Here is a 15,654-nt window from a genome sequence, read left to right on the forward strand (position 1 = left end):
ACCCCCACCAACTCAGAGGCAGGTGAATTTTCATTCCAGACTTAGTGTCTGGGAAGCTGAAGAGGGAGGGGAGGACAAGCTAACCCCGCTGAATATGTGAATCAGAAAGAAATATGAGAGGGCCATTCCTTTGGTGGTGATCACACCGCTCAGCAATGCAAGTCATCCTATTTGTCAAGAGTCAGGGGACAGCTGTCTGTTGACATTGCACCACATCACTGCCCTTCTTTTTGTGTGTGTCGGCTTTCATATGACTACCTATCATGAAAATGTAGATGCCCTACATATCACACCCCCAGTAATGTCTTTCTGATAAGCAGACTTATCAACACTTCACTTGGGGGAAGCTTGCCTCAGGACATCCTATTCCCTGGGTAAACAGCCTGAGGGGAAGAGATCTGGGCCCTAAGGGCACTTGTCTATATCTGTTTGGAATTCTTTGGAGTGATGTCTAGGGCTAAAAAGGCCCCATGACATGCCACCTTACCATCATTATAAGAAATTGAAAGCATTCGGTAATGCACTTTTATTTTATGATGTCACTGGCCATAATTAGCACATGACATGCTTACCCTGTTCTAAAACAGCATGATAACTGGAGCATTTTTTCTTCAAAATGGATCAGAGTGATCAATAAATAGAGTATATGAGACCAGCTATTGGCTGGGCACAGTGGCTCTCACCTGTAATCCCAACTTTGGGAGGCAGAGACAGGCAGATTGTTTGAGCTTAACAGTTCAAGACTAGCCTGGGCAACATGACAAAACCCTATCTCTACTAAAAATACTACGTGTGTGTGTGTGTGTGTGTGTGTGTGTGTGTGTGTAGCAATGGCAGGAATCTGATTATGCTATTAAGCTGAAGTTCTCAAATGCTATGGAGAAAGGAATCACCTGTGGGAGTTTGTCAGAAATACAGATCCCTGGGCCCCACTCCAGGGGATTCTGAGTCAATTTATGGTAACTCCCATGTATCATCTTGAATTTCAAAGCACCCAGATGATTCTGATGCATGAAGATTTGAGACACATGGCCCAGAGGGATGATGCACTGTGCTTCAGGAAGGATTGAAAGGTCTCTATCTCTGGTTTCTAATCTTTGAGATGTGAATTATGTTAAAACACTGGGGTCTTTTTATAGTTCCAGGAGAAACTGGGTTTACTATCCTTAAGCTATTTAAAATCATACCATTTTTTTTTTTTTCAGTAAAAGGAAGAAGAGAAGAATGGGAGAAGGGAATTGTGAATGAAGGGGAATGTTAATTAGGAAGTTATGTTTGACCTTTGTGTGTCTATTTCTCCCCAAACTTACCCAGTCAACAAATGTGGCTGTCATTCTCCTCTTCCACCTTGAATGCTCAGCCAGTGGATGGTGTTTATGGAACCTTCAGAAGACACTGACTCCCAACCACAAGACAAAACACTAACAAAGAGGAACCTTCCCAGTAGCTCCTGTATCGTATGTTCTAGTCTCCTAGTGTTCTATCCTAAAAGGGGGTCAATTAAAGGAAATCTCCTGGGCTTTTCTTTGAGATGGACACGGCTATCACTATTTTCTTTTTAATTTTTTTCTTTGTTTATTATTTATTTATTTTTAATATATGACATATTTCACAAATTTGTGCGTCATTCTTGAACAGGGACCATGTTAATTTTCTTTGTAGAGGTTCTATTTTAGTATATGTCCTGCTGAAGCAAGCAGAGCCATTACTATTTTCATTGGTCTCTTCATCTAAGTCGGAAGTAGTCATGGACACTTTTCCTACCATTTCTTATACTTTTTGTTCTAGGCCTGACCCAAACTAAGGGAAGTATTAGGATAAATCTTTGGGGAAGGATTGTGGAATGTTTAAGGGTCTTGGATATGAAATCCCAGAGCTGTCCATGCCCTCAAAGTTGGAGCAAAACTAGTGCTCTCATATTACAGAGAGGATGCTGAGGCACAGAAACACTAAGTAACTTGCTGCAGATGCACAGCTAGTTGGTGAATGCTAAGTTGAAGCGTTTTGATTCCATCCAATAGAAGCAGACAATCACTGGCCAGGCGCGGTGGCTCACACCTGTAATCCCAGCACTTTGGGAGACTGAGGCGGGTGGATCACGAGGTCAAGAGATCAAGACCATCCTGGTCAACATGGTGAAATCCCGTCTCTACTAAAAAAATACAAAAAATTAGCTGGGCATAGTGGCGTGCGCCTGTAATCCCAGCTATTCAGGAGGCTGAGGCAGGAGAATTGCCTGAACCCAGGAGGCGAGGTTGCGGTGAGCCGAGATTGCCATTGCACTCCAGCCTGGGTAACAAGAGTGAAACTCTGTATACAAAAAAAAAAAAAAAAAAAAAAAAATAGAAGCAGGCAATCACTGAGCCCAGCACAGATTTCCTAGGACGAGTCTCACCTGGACTCACTCAGGATGCAACCCAAACAGATTAAAAGGCTCTTTGCTGTTTGTTTCAATCACCTCAAAGAATGTAAGTGAAAGTGGGCCAGGAGGCTTATCAAGCCCTTTTCTTTCTCTAGTCATTTAATTATCCCCTGAAACCTAGCTGATTCTATTGAGAGGCTCCAGGAAGTCTTGAAGAAAACTTTGCTGAGGATGACACTTGAAGATGAGTTGATGGAATGGGCTGAACTTGAAGGAGCAAGCTGGTGGATGCAAGGATGTCAGGGCTGCTGAAATCACTGCCAGTTCAACCTTTTCCCATGTTGATCCAATTTGTCATTATAAAACATGAGAGGTACAACTTGAGGATAAGTGGTTAAGATGTAAAAAGAATATGACAACAAATAAGCAAAGAAAAAAAAACATGAGAGAATCTGCTTTTTGGAAAGAGATTCTGGGCACATTTAGCTCTCTAACAAGACAACAAAAAACAGCATTGTATCTTCAAATCGTTCTTATTCATCAAAATTGAGACCAAAACTCCCCTGGAGGAGAGTTTTCTGCCGTTTGATTTTCAGGAGCATCCCTCCCATAAAAGTTCACCTGTGGTGTAAATTCTGATATTTATGGATTTGGCTTTCATAGCCTCAAACTGGACATTATCTAAGCATCCCTGAGCTTCTCCAGTGTCACTCCATGAGCCTTTTCTCACTCCCCTCAGGATTTATGCATTTCCATAGGTGAAATGACATGTGACCAGAATTATGACCATGTTTATAGCTGGAGAAAGTGAGAAGCACAGAAGTAGTGCCTAAAGCACACTTACTGCTGTCTCCTAGGGATTGAAATAGGTGCTTAGATGCCACTCGGATCCATGTGCCATAGCTCAGCTCCAAGGGCAATTTTATCTTTCTGTATAAAATATGAAGTTCAAGACATTCTACTTCACCTTTTCATTCTTCTTCTTCTTTCCTCCTCCCCCTCCTCCTCCTCCTCCTCCCCTTCCTCCTCCTCCTCCTCCTCCCCCCTTTTATGAGACCGAGTCTTGCTCTATCACCAGGCTGGAGTGCAGTGGCATGATCTTGGCTCACTGCAACCTCTGCCTTCTGGGTTCAAGTGATTCTCCTGCCTCAGCCTCCCAAGTAGTTGGGACTACAGGCATGCACCACCATGTCCAGCTAATTTTTGTATTTTTAGTAGAGACAGGGTTTCACCATGTTGGCCAAGATGGTCTTGATCTCTTGACCTTGTGATTCACCTGCCTTGGCCTCCCAAAGTGCTGGGATTATAGGCATCATCTTCATATATTTTAACTATATAAGTAATAGACACATTATTGCTAAAAATTAAAATTAAAATAACACAGAGAACGTTGCTTAGTTGAGATCTCACTGCCGATTTGATTTTGATACTTGATTATTTTTCACTCAGTAACAGTATCTTGGAGATCGTCTTCTATCAACACAATCAAATCTATCTTGTTATTTTAAACAACTGCATGAATTTCCATGTATGGACATACCATTTCTTATTTAACCACTTTCTTATTTGTGGACATGTAGGCTGTTTTTTAAAATGGGCATTTTTATTTTCTACAAAAACATTTTATAGCTCATAAAATTTTATTGTTATTAACACTCCTTGTCCTTAGAACACCCGCCTTGATACTAAAAGGAAGTACTCCAAGGACTGTAGCCAGATTCTGACTTGGAATTTTCCTTGTTCCACTGTTAAACTTACAATTGCTCATTTTGCCATCCTTTTAATAGCCTTTCCAGTCACAGCTGTTACTAACCTTCCTTGGCCCAGAGAAGTGGCTGACTTAGCCTGACTGGCAAGCCATGGCTCAGTTACATGTTTGAAAATGCCAAAGGGAGGTCATAAAAGTGAAGCAAATAAGATTCTTTGTTGTTTCCCCTTCCTTGCCAGGAATGGAATCACCTGTATTTGAAAACCATAAAAGAACTGGAGACATTTTCAACAGGATTGTGGCACCTGCCTTCATCTCTCAAAAGGCAGTCAAGACTAAAGTTCTTCTGCCCAGGGCTCTGAATAGAAAGCACACACAAACTGCCCTAACACAGTTGGGCTGCCCAAAGTAGGTTACTTTCCACGAGTATCGGCGGCCTCCTGACACTAAAGGTAGGTAAATGCCGTAGGTCTCACCTTTATATCTTACAGCAGGTGCCTTGTTAGAGTAAATAATGTCTCAGTGCAAATTCTGCCACACATACGAACTCACGTCAGCCAATAGGCACAAAGGGCCACGGGGACTATTCAGTAAACTCATGAAGCCCAGTCTTCTGTCCATTTAGGCCCTTGGACAGTGTCCAGCATAAAAGATTCACTTGGCTAGGCACTGTGGCTCATGCCTGTAACCTCAGCACTTTGGGAAGCCAAGGTAGGAGGATCACTTGACACTAGGAGTTCAAGACCAGCCTGGGCAACATAGCGAGACCCTGTTTCTATGTTTTTTTGTTAAAAAACAGAAAGAAAGAAAAACGTTCATTTGAAGCAAATGAAACCACAACCACATTCTAACAGCAGATTTCAGCTAATTTTCTAGTCTACTCAAGATGATTACAGACTCCTCCACATGTGGCCTAACACAAGATAGAGTCCTAGCACTCATGATTGGCCTAGGACTCCAAGAGCATAGAAAAGTGAGTGACACATAGTGAGGCTAAAGAAATATTTGGCTGAGACCCAGCAGGACTCGTATTCTTTTCTAGCCAAACCACATATTTCAAATTCTCCTTTCAATGAGAAATAATTAGTAACATTTCTAATGCTAATTAACCATTAATCCTTCAATACTACTCAAAGGTAAAGATAGGTAAAGTGTTTAGGATTACCTCCTCTGGAGTAGGAGCAGCTCATTAACGTCTTTCAAATGCTAACTAACCCCAACAGCTGTAATCTCGTAGTTAGGGCTTCTCAGATGTGAACTAACGTTTCTTAGAGCAGTGGTTCTCTAAATTGGATGCATCTGAGAATCCTCTGGGACGCAATTAGAAAATGCTGATGCCAGCCGGGCGTGGTGGCTGACACCTGAATTCCCAGCACTTTGGGAGGCTGAGGCGGGCAGATCACAAGGTCAGGAGATTGAGACCATCCTGGCCAACATGGTGAAACCCCATCTCTACTTAATAAATAAATAAATAATAAGCTGGGTATGGTGGTACGCACCTGTAGTCCCAGCTACTTGGGAGGATGAGGCAGGAGAATCGCTTGAACACAGGAGGTGGAGATTACAGTGAGCTGAGATCGGCCACTGCATTCCAGCCTGGAGACAGAGTGAGACTCCATCTCAAAGAAAAAAAAGAAAAAGCTGATGCTCAGGCTTCACCTCCAGTACACAAAATACAAAGGGTCCAAGGAATTCATATTTTTTAAAGTTTTCCAGCTGATTCTAATTTCCACCCAGCGTTGAGAATACTGCTTGAGGGTGTAGAATGAAATGAATATATACAGTAAGTACATGTGTATTTTCTCAAAGTTGTGATGGAAAGTCAAGCTATTGTTATTCCGGTCTTGGAATTCTGATTGTTGAAGACTCTGCCTATGCTACGACCATGGGAAACGAACACATACATTTTACTCTTTTAATATTTATTCTTATTTAATTTATTTATTTGAGACAGAGTCTCACTCTGTTGCCCAGGCTAAAGTGCAGTGGCACGATCTCAGCTCACTGCAACTTCTGCCTCACAAGTTCAAGCAATTCTCCTGCCTCAGCCTCCTGAACAGCTGGGACTACAGGTGCCCGCCACCACACCTTGCTAATTTTTGTATTTTTATTAGAGATGGGGTTTCTCTGTGTTGGCCAGGCTGGTCTTGAACTCCTAGCCTCAAGTGATCCTCCCACCTCAGCTTCCCAAAGTGCTAGGATTACAGCTACTGCACCTGGCCTACTCATTTAATATTTATTCAGCTCTACTTTGTGTCAGGCACTTCTCTAGAGCTGAGGAATACTAATGCTCTCAAGAGACAAACGCCTCTGCCCTCATGGCATTCACATGATTTTACTGAAGTACTGAAGAAAAACTACAGACAATGTAACATGCTATTTCTGCCACAAACCAAGAAGAGTGAGGCGAGACAGTAGTTTTGCGGGTCTGAGATGAGGAATCAGGAAGCTTGCCTCTAAATCCTGGTTTTGCCCCATGTTCACTTGAGCAAGTCCCTCTCACCTCAAATCCTGAAGTTATAAAAGGAGAGCTTTGAACAAAATGATTTCTAGGGACCTAAAGTTTCATTGAGGTCTCAAAATCACTGAATCAAAAGGTAGAAATAAACATTCCTAACTGCAGCATCATGTGCAGACAGTGAAGTTGATTCTCCATTGTCGCTAAAGGAGGAAATGGTCCATAAAGCTTTCCCTAGCCCAGGGTATTTCCACCATCTTTAAGACATCCCCCCATTTGATAAACATAAAAATCTCATACGCTCTGTTACATGGATAGAAATTTCAAGAAGATCAACTTGGGGTTAAGATGAAATAAAAGTAATGGCAATTTTGAATGTGCGTCTGTCTCCAAACCTTCTAAGACTGCAGAGATTTTTTATAAGGCCTCATCCTCTTTCTTCCCCTTCTGAGAATCCTTGCTAAGCTCTTGCCTAGGCTGGCATCTGTCCTATAAAAGGGTAGTGATAAGTGGTCAGGAAGGGCTGTCGGTGACTTTCCATTACATTCTTATTTCTCCAAACAATGGGTTCTTGTTTGGGCCCCCCACCCTGATTCCCAGAACCTTAGGAAGGCAGGGCCGCTAACAATCCACATTCTGGGACTGTGATAAGGACAACTGGCCTGTCTCTTACAACCTCAAGAAGAATGGGTGTGGGTGGGAGAATCAGTTAAAATGCGAATGCATAATGGTTCCCCTCCCACCCCTCAACTTTCTGAAAAGCCAAATTTACTTCATGAGATGAAATTTCACTCAATGGTTGGTGGGATGATGGAGAGTTTGCATTTTTAAAAGGAGGTTTGATTGTCATAGTAACGTTTGAAAAGATTTTGATGCAACTTTGGAATTACTTCACACCCAATTACATAGGACATCCACTTGGGATGAGAGATAAGTGCTTCTGTGACTGCAAACATAGAAAGGAAATCCATTAACCTTTTTAGCCATTTATTAAAGCAGAGGAGAATTATTTTTAAAAAATGCAATTTCTGACTTCAAGAAGTATTGAAAAAATATTTTCTTGGTGTAGTTTGACATTTCCTAATAAAAGCAAAATGCCACAGAACATTTTAACTATGGATTCTTTAGGAATCAGAGAAATTTAAGGCCAGTAACACGCTAAGTCATCATTGAGTGTGTTAATGACCTGGCCAGGAAGGGCCAGATTTAGGCAGGTAGGACCCTCTTGCTTTTAAAAACAAAACCTCCCTTTGTCATTATCCTCATGATTAAAATCTTATGGCAACACAGTTTCTTATGGCTTACTTAAAGCTGGGCATTTTAGTCTATTTGTCTCATTTCGCTTCAGGAATAATCATCTCCAAAAACATCTATTGAGCACTTTTTACGATGACTTTGCTAGTCAAAGGGAAAAAAGCTAAAAGGTAAAATTACTGCCATTGAAATCTTACTTGAACTACCTTCATCCACTGGATCAAAACCCTTTTCATAACCGGGTATTGTGAAGCTCTTCAGAACATAGGCTTTTGGACCATTAAAAGGGCTTTCATATTGTCTAGTCCAGTTCTGTAATGACACACATTGGAGCAAATGACACCTGAAGAGGTTATATACATATATATGATTTCACTCATTCAACATGTTTGTTTTAGTCTGTTCCTATGGTACAACCTGACATTATCCATTTCCTGAAGTGTTGCAACAATAAATACCGTTCACACCATACTGTACACACTTACGTTCTTACCATAAATTTTATCCTGAATCCAATTTCAGACAAATCCAGAATGTAGGACATTCAACAAGGCAACTATCTTGGGCTCTTCAAAAAGGTAAACGACTAGAAAAACAAAACAAAAAAGAAGTGGCCGGGCGTGGTGGCTCACACCTGTAATCCCAGCACTTTGGGAGGCCGAGGAGGGTGGATCAGGAAGTCAAGAGATCGAGACCATCCTGGTCAACATGGTGAAACCCCGTCTCTACTAAAAACACAAAAAATTAGCTGGGCATGGTGGCGCGTGCCTGTAATCCCAGCTACTCAGGAGGCTGAGGCAGAAGAATTGCCTGAACCCAGGAGGTGGAGGTTGCGGTGAGCCGAGATCGCGCCATTGCACTCCAGCCTGGGTAACAAGAGTGAAACTCCGTCTCAAAAAAAAAAGAAGTGAGGAATTGTTCTCACTTTGACTAGAAGAGATGAAAGAGCATGAACTTTGGTGAGATCCAAGTAATTTAAAACACAAAGCAGAAAAATACATTTTGGGGATGACTGGAGGAGTATGGATGGTGTTTTAGAAAATATTAACTTAGCAATGGTCTTCTTAGGCATGATCATGGTTTTGTGGTAATGTAAGAGAATGTCTTTATTGTTAGGAGATGTATTCTGAAGTATTTAGGAATGATCTATCATGCTTTCAAATGGTCCAGCAAAAGAAGCATGTGTGTGTATAGAAAGAGAGAAAGACAAAATATTAACAATTGGTGAATCTAGGTGACAGCGCTCATTCTACTATTCATTCAACTTTCTGTATATTTCAGAATTTAAACATGAATAAAACATTTTAGTAAAATAGACACGCTAGCATGTAAGTTCCACGAAGCAAGAAACATTTGTTTCTCCCACTGATGTACACCAAGCGCTAAGAGCAGTCACCGGCACATAGTAGGCACTTAACAAATATGTGTTTAAATGCAAAACAAAAAAGGAGGTGGCCCCAGGTTGGAGTTGGGGGCAGGAAGGGACAGAAGCCAAGGAGTGGGCAAGTCTGCTGGCACAGCACCCTGACATCAGCGTTTTTCAGAGGCTTCCCTAAAGCCACAGGAATGCTACAGAATAAGGCTTCTGTGGGCAGTGCCCTCTCAGCTGCACCTGCTTTTGGTGCTGGCAGCTGGGCAGAAGATTAGGTAGAGAGGACTCACTCAGCCAGAATGTCATACCCATGTCCCCACCTGCCATGATCGATTCGGAAATAGCACGAAGATGTTTCTGATGAGAGTATAAAAATGTAGGCATCTGTCAGCTCTCACTGGTTCAGCCACCCCATGTATTTAGGGGAAAGCTTCAATATATATGAAACCTCAGGGATCGTGAGATCCATTAGATCCCACTTAATATTATGATGCAAATGGTGAAATTGAAAGTTTTCCAGTTAGGCAAGAGCTGTTTTCTTTCTTCATTTGATTTTCTTTAATAGCACCAAAATAATACACCGTTTTTAAAAAGATGAGTTTTCTAAGATTCTACTTGTTGATGATTTATTATCTCATTTCCAAATTCCAGGGTTAAGGAAACATGTATATTAAGAAATGGCTAAAATATGAATAAAGCACAAATGCCCTTGGAGGCTGATGGAGAAGGAGGAGGGTACCAGGGTGTCTGTGCGAGGTCATGGTCCAGCTGAAGTCCAAATGAACTGAAGGTTTCTTTCTTTTCTCCTCTTTTTTCTTATCTTTCTTTTCTCACTTTTTTTTCCAATGTCTCTTTTCTTCTTTCCTTCCTTTTTGTTCCCTCCCTTCCATCGTTCTTCTCTTCCTCTCTTCCTTCCTTCCCTCCTACCTTTCTCCTTTCCATCCTCCCATTTTAAAAACCGCAGTGATTGAGACTAAAGAGCTGGCTGACCCAACCTCTGCACCTCAGGGCTGAGGGCTGGTTAGCTCTCCTTGCCTCCTGGCAACCATGCTCATTTTAATAGTGAATGGTTGAGAAAGAGGCACAGATTCTTAACTAGAAGAATCCCCCCAGGCATGTCATCTCTTTCCTGTGCAGACCTGCAAGGGAGGTGATCTTACTTCTCCTACTGAGAAGGAGCCTGGCAGTGCTTCTAAACTGAATTCACATTAGAAAGGGAAGAGCCTGTTTGCAAAAACATACTCTTTTGCTGCCAACACAAGCAGACTTTTAGGGAGGAGGGGAATTGTAACCCCCTCCAAGATCTTTGCTCTCCTTCAGAGCCAAGGCTCTCAGGTTTCACAAAGGAATTTATAGAGCAGACTGACGCCTCTGGGGTTGGAATCAGCTCGGGACTAAGTGCAGAATGAGAAGAGGGACAGGCACCCTTCTCTGCTCTGTGCGGGCTGGGGATTGTTTACCAGGGGATGAAAAGGTCCTCTCCCTGAAAAGGAATGTTTGGCAAGGAAATGGCTTCTGGAGGCACAACTGAATGGCTCCCCAAGGAGTCAGTTTGGGTTAGTTACAGATCAGAACCATCACTCTGGACAAATTGCACTGGGGAGGCGGGGACCGTGGTCACAAGAACTTGGGGATGTTTAAAGCAATTCCTGCCTTCAAAAGACAGCTGTCCTCTTTCCTAGAATAATTGTGTATGATAAAAGAAAAAAAAGGAAACAAAAATAGAGGTTAGAAATCATATTGAAAAATTGAAGTAATGTTTGATTTGTCCATAAGCATTTCCTGACTGTACCACTTTGCTGCTGCTTGTCCTAGGTCCTTCCAATATCACATTTAGTGGGTAGTGAGATGGCTTGGAGTAAGTGACTCTGGTTGCTGACATTCACACTTGGATGAAGTGGAGAAAGATGATGTCCTTCCTTATTTGGTGACTCTGGAAGCCACATTCCCTCCTCATCTGCCTTCCCAAAAGAACCTTGTGGCTGGCCAGCGGAAGCCCATGCTATTCAGCAGCCCCCACCCTTGGCATTTCCTTATCTAGGAGTCTTCACTGTGGAATTCCAAGGCCCACCCCAATGCTCCGGATGTGCTTCAATCCATGGCCTGCCACTTTGTTCCTCTTGTGATGACAAGCAGATAACATAGCTCACATGCCTTCTTTTCCTGCATATCAACCAGACCCCAGTTCTGAAAAGGAAACAAACCACAAACCAAGAGAGATGTGTTATTTTTACGTAGACATTGTTAGGAGGCTGCAATAAGCCTGGAATTGTAGAAGATGCTTTCCCATGTTGCTCCAGTGAATTCCCTCAATCGGTCTGGTATTTATACAAATGAAGAAACCAGTGAGCATAGAGGTTAGTAAAATAGTCAAGGTCTCATAGCAAGTGTGTGTGTGTGTGTGTGTGTGTGTGTGTGTATGTGTGTTGGGGGGAGGCTGCCAATTCAAAGTCAAGAACGACTCCAAGTCCACAACACCTTTGTTGCAGTTCAGTGCCATCACAACTAAGCATGACCCCGTTGGTAATCACTACTAAGAAGATTTACCAACTTCTGACACTGTTAACTTCAAGACAAGTATCCTTTCTTCAAGACATGATATCAAAAAAATATACTTCTGTTATTCATCATCATCATGGTTACAACCACAATTCATGTGTAATTTACAAAGACCCTCCATCTAAGAAACAACAAAAATGTAGAGAAAATATTTGCTGAACATATCAGTAAGTAAATAGCATAAAATAGGAAAGAGAGCTGTAATATACCCAAATCAATAAATATAAATGAGTTAAATGCCTCTTTTGAAAGACAGGTATTCTTAAAATTCAACAATTCCGATTCTGGGTATATATCCAAAAGAATTGAAAGCAGGGTCTTGAACAGATATTTGCACACCCATGTTCATAGCACCATTATTCACAATAGCCAAAGTGTGGAAGCAACCCAAATGTTCATTGATAGATGAATGAACTAGCAAAATGTGATATTTACACACAATGGAATGTTATACAGCTTTAAAAAAGAAGGAAATGCTGACACATGCTACAACATGGATGAACCTTGAGGGCATTATGCTAAGTGAAATAAACCAAAACTAAAAACCACAATGAATGCATTTAATACAATCGAATTATACACTTAAAATTGTTAAGATGGTAAATTTGTTGGAGGAGAGGAGAAACTAGAACCCTAAAAAAGAAAGAAAAATGATTTTTCTTAGAAAGATACTCTTTATAGGATATAAAACAATACAAACAATAAAAAGCTATGTCATTTATAAGAGATATACCAGGATGACATTGGAAGGTTAAAAATAAAGGGATAGACAAAGAGATACCATGTAAACGCTACCAGAATATGCAGAAGGGACAATTATCAGTACCAGACAAAATCAAATTCAAAGCAAAAAGCACTAAATGGGACAAAGAAGATTGAAAGACACAACCCAACAAGAAGTTATACTGATAATTAATTTTTGTGCAATAAACAACATAGCATCAAAATATCTAAATACCAAATCTGTGTACTTAGGCATGCTAAGAATGGGTAAATATAGTAAAAAGTACTGTTTTGGCCTGATAGGAACTTGCTGTCTCTTCCAGTGGATAATTTGTCTGCAGTGTATTTAAAGTAGGGAGCTTAAGCTCAGACTTCCAGATTGGAAAGATTCTAAGTATTTTAGGGAGAGGTTATTTATGCTCTATGAGTATTTTACGTCAGGGAAACATTATAACAAATAGACCATAAAAATCATACCACATCCTAAGGAGAAACAAAAAGCCACAGAAGGCTCTTGGAGTGTCTCTTCAGGAAATCCTCCACACTCAAGGATCTTGCCAGTTAGGGTAACGTGTTCATAAATTTCCTCTAACAAACTCATTCCAGCATCAGAAAATAACAAATCAATCAAGCTTTGGGGGAATGATAGCTAAACTCTTCCAGGACTGTGGGCATGCATCCAGGAAAGGAATTTGTGCCAAAAATTGAACCCTTTCCTGCCAGAAATGGAAATAAAGACAGAAATAAAACCAGTTACTTCATTTCAACTCATATCTACCATGTTTTAGGCAAGACAGTGAGGATTCAACTTATAGCTTCTCACCGGTAAGATAAAATTTCTTGCAAAAGTAAGGTGCTGGCCAGGTGCAGTGGCTCACACATGTAATCTTGGAGCTTTGGGAAGTAGGGCTGGAGGATCCTTTGAGGCCAGGAGTTCAAGACGAACATAGCAAAACCTCACCTTTATGAAAATAAAATAAAATATTAGCTGAGTATGGTGGTGCATGCCTGTAGTCCAAACTACTTGAGGCACTGAGGTGGGAGGATCACTTGAGCCCAGGAGTTCAAAGTGACAGTGAGCTAGGATCAAATGGAGGTACTACACTCTAGCCTGGGAGACAGAGTGAGACTGTTTAAAAAAAAAAAAAAAAAAAAAGTAAGGTACTAAAGCACTCCGTAGGGATTGGGTTAGTGGAGCAAAGGGGTCAGGGAAGCCAATGACAGGAAAGGAATAAACCAGGAACCTGGGTTTTGAAATATTTTTCTCATAATTTGAGTTGATATTAAAGAAAAACCTAAAACTACTAAGTGCTAATCTAGCATTTTTAAATTCTGAAAAGCCTAGATTAGACACAAGGAATTGGCTAGAAGTGCTGGATAATAATTTCCCAAGCAAAGAGGGCTTTTTTCTGATCCTTTGTCAAATATACTGAGGCACGATCCCTGTTCTTGAAAGGAAGTTGTTGCAGCTGATCATACTAGTACCTTAGTTCTACATCCTAAGCAAATGCGTTTCATTTCATTTCAACTCATATGTACCAGGTTTTAGATGACAGAGAAGGAATGGACTGAGAACCTGGGTTCTGAAATATCTTTCCCATAATCTGAGTTGATATTAAAGAAAAATCTAAAACTACTAAGTGCTAATCCAGCATTTTTTAATATTAAAGATCTCTTCAAACTCCGGGGGAATGCAGAGTGGAGACCCTACTAGGTCATTGGCCAGCAAGTTTTTTAGTGTGTGAATGGGTTGAGTAGACACACATGTACACACATATATTTATCTATACCTAAATGGGTAGATAGAAGATAGATAGATAGATAGATAGATAGATAGATAGATAGATAGATAGATGATAGATAATAGATGATAGATAGATAGATAGACAGAAAGATAGATAGATAGATAGATAGATAGATAGATAGATAGATAGATAGATAGATAGATAGATAGATAGTAATGTGGTTTGGCTGTATCCCCATTCAAATCTTAACTTGAATTGTATCTCCCAGAATTCCCATGCATTGTGGAAGGGACCCAGGGGGAGGTAGTTGAATTATGGGGGCCAGTCTTTCCCATGCTATTCTAGTGATAGTGAATAAGTCTCATGAGATCTGATGGATTTATCAAGAGTTTCCACCTTCTTTTCTTCCTTCTTGCTGCCACCATGTAACAAGTGCCTTTCGCCCTCTGCCATGATTATGAGACCTCCCCAGCCATGCGAAACTGTACGTCCAATTAAACTTCTTTTTCCTCCCAGTCTCGGGTATATCTTTATCAGTAGCATGAAAATGGACTAATACAGACAGATAGACAGACAGATGACAGACAGACAGATAGATAGACGATAGATGATTGCTAGCTAGCTAGATGACAGATATTAGAATGATAGAAGATAGATAGGTAGGTAGATAGATAGATAGATAGATAGATAGATAGATAGATAGATAGTTAGACAAATAGATAAATAGATAATTACTTTCTGGTCTTTCTATTTCTCCCTCTTTATTGCTGGTATTCTCTCTTCACTTCCTTCTTTCTCTGGTCTGTCTAGCTGTCTGCCTCTGTTTCATCTCCTTTGTGTCTGACAGTAGGTAGGTCTTGTCTCTCTGCATATCTCTCCATTTCTTCTAGTCTGTATTTCTCCCAGTCTGTCTCCGGCTGTCTGCATTTCTTTCTTTTTCTCTCCATCTCCTTCCCTTCCTTTTGTTTTCCCTCTACTCTGGCAGTGGGTGCTGCCCTTGCTGCTGTGATGCTGTGATGCATTAGAAAATGCATTGATGCATTGATGGAGTGAGCATTTAGGAAGCCCAAATATGATCATGAATTTCAGTCGGAGTTGAGATCATGGCAGCCAGGCAATGCTCACTCCCAGCACAGTCGTTAGGAAACAGAGCTATCACAAACACTGGCCCACCTTATATCCAGACACTTAAGGTCAGGAAGAGACAGAGTGATTCAGCCAGAGTCCCGTTCATAAAAGGCAGCAAAGGATCTCTGCTGTCAGCTGCCACTTGTTACAATACAGTCAATTTTCCATCCCACAGCAATTTACATTCATGTCTCTGTTATGATCACTTTGCTGTGCCCTTACTGGAAGGGAAACTATTCTCCTTAGTATCATTCAGATAATTAGAGCGAGTCCTCTGGATAAGGAAAGTTCAGGTACAACAATGAAACTATTGAAATGTCTTTAAAAAAAAACCCCTTCTTTTAA

The 15,654-nt window shown here is 41.0% G+C and overlaps 1 non-coding gene across 1 annotated transcript; it reads right to left on the bottom strand.

Annotated features, from left to right (window-relative positions):
- Nucleotides 1–1,593: 1,593 nt before the first annotated feature.
- Nucleotides 1,594–1,698, bottom strand: LOC118146526 (U6 spliceosomal RNA). The gene has a single exon (XR_004732387.1). It is a non-coding gene; the product is annotated as a U6 spliceosomal RNA (small nuclear RNA).
- Between the last annotated feature and the right edge of the window lie 13,956 nt (nt 1,699–15,654).

This window comes from Callithrix jacchus, chromosome 12, assembly GCF_049354715.1.
Source record: "Callithrix jacchus isolate 240 chromosome 12, calJac240_pri, whole genome shotgun sequence".
NCBI lineage: Eukaryota > Metazoa > Chordata > Mammalia > Primates > Cebidae > Callithrix > Callithrix jacchus.